This window comes from Odocoileus virginianus, chromosome 3 (assembly GCF_023699985.2).
Source record: "Odocoileus virginianus isolate 20LAN1187 ecotype Illinois chromosome 3, Ovbor_1.2, whole genome shotgun sequence".
Classification (NCBI taxonomy): Eukaryota; Metazoa; Chordata; class Mammalia; order Artiodactyla; family Cervidae; genus Odocoileus; species Odocoileus virginianus.
This window is the reverse complement of record NC_069676.1, coordinates 42349938-42351608: the sequence shown is the minus strand read 5'-3', so window position 1 is coordinate 42351608 and position 1671 is coordinate 42349938. Positions and strand designations below refer to the sequence as shown.

The window sequence follows — 1671 nt, the reverse complement described above, 5'->3', positions numbered from 1 at the left end:
CTCTTCATTTTTTTGATCTATCCTTCATGGTGGTGTTCCTCAGCATGGTTTAAAAATATAAAAAAAAATTTAAAAATTATTATTTTAAATTTAATTTCATTTAGTTTAATTCACGGTACATATTCTTGGAACATCTGTTAAATCTTGAAATACATTTCTTTCAGTACAGGAATGGTATTTAACATTAGTTTTTGATTATTGCATCCTCTCTGTTTTCCAGTTTTCTTTTTCTGTAACTCCTATTAGTTGAATAATGGACCTCTCAGGTTAATCCTTGGATTTTCTTATCTTTCTCATTTTCTACCTTTTCCCCTAGTTTTAATGGAAATTTCTATTTTATTTTTCACATACCTTGTTGACTAAAAACTCTGTTCTTAGATTTTTAATTTCCATTTTTTCTTATTTTCTGAATACTTAATTTTATAGCTCTTTTGTTCTTACTTTATGAGATGAAATATCTTCTAATTTTTCTGAGGTTTTAAAATCCATGGCTGATTCATGTCAATGTATGGCAAAAACCACTACAATATTGTAAAGTAATTAGCCTCCAGCTAATAAAAATAAATGGAAAAAAAATTAAAATACAAACATTATGGCCTTTTCTCTTTTCTTCTATTTCCTGCAATCTCTATTTCCTTTGGAATTCTTTTATCTCTTGCTTGCTCTGACCCTGCAGTTAGAAGGATCAGAGGTGGGGTATAGGTCTGGGTAAGAATGTTCCAGAAGTTCAGTGGGAGAAGGTGGCATGAGTCTTCACTGTTCAGCTTATAGGATTACCCTTATTCTGCCTGTTATAAATGACTTTCCTGGTGGCTCAGATGGTAAAGCATCTGCCTAGAATGCAGGAGACCCAGGTTCAATCCCTGGGTTGGACAGATCCTCTGAAGAAGGAAATGGCAACCTACTCCAGTACTCTTGCATGGAAAATCCCATGAACAGTAAATATGGCCTCATGCTCAGCTGTGTCTGCTACCCTTGAGTGCAGAAACCCTTTGACCCAAACTCTCCAGAGAGCTGGCCTCCCATCTATTTTCATGATGATGGTAGGGTGGTCATCTTGCTGGGAGATGGGGGTAGGATTCCTCGTTCTCCTGTGGACTTTCCATAAGTCCTCCTGTTTTTAGCCCCATCTATGCCTCTGCCCTCTGAAGTAGTATTTGTTGCTTTCTCAATTCCTAGACTTTTCAGGGTTCTGAATGGGTTTGCTCATCTAAAAGCAAGTTTAAGTTTCAGCTTTCTCTGCAGCTGGCTTTTGCACATCTGCTTGTCCAGCTTCCAAATTGTTGTTGATAGGACTTGTCTTCTGTCATCTTCTCTTTGTCCTTGTGGTTTCCTGTCACTTTTAGACCTTCACTGCTTTTTTTTTTTTGGTGAGGGGGGCTGTTTTCTTTTGGTGAGTAGCAGAAATAGTGTGCATGTTTAGTCCTCCATGTTTACCCTGAATTCCTGAGTTTTTTCTTTATGATGGAAGCATGGGCAGCGTTTGTTAAATGTTCTCACTAGGATAGCAGACAGAAGATGGCTCTGTCATCTGGCTGGCATGTTGTCCTATGCCAGAAAACCCAACCCAAACAGTTTAAAGTGTAAAGGGATTTATCTCATTTAATAATAAGCTCTGGGGTAAGGTAGATCCATGACTGCAGCCAGGAGCCTGTGTATGAGCTCAGTCAT

The 1671-nt window shown here is 37.9% G+C and overlaps 1 non-coding gene across 1 annotated transcript; it reads left to right on the top strand.

Annotated features, from left to right (window-relative positions):
* The first annotated feature begins 803 nt into the window (after positions 1 to 803).
* TRNAS-AGA (transfer RNA serine (anticodon AGA)) lies at positions 804 to 875 on the top strand. Its single transcript has one exon. It is a non-coding gene; the product is annotated as a tRNA-Ser (tRNA).
* Positions 876 to 1671: the final 796 nt, after the last annotated feature.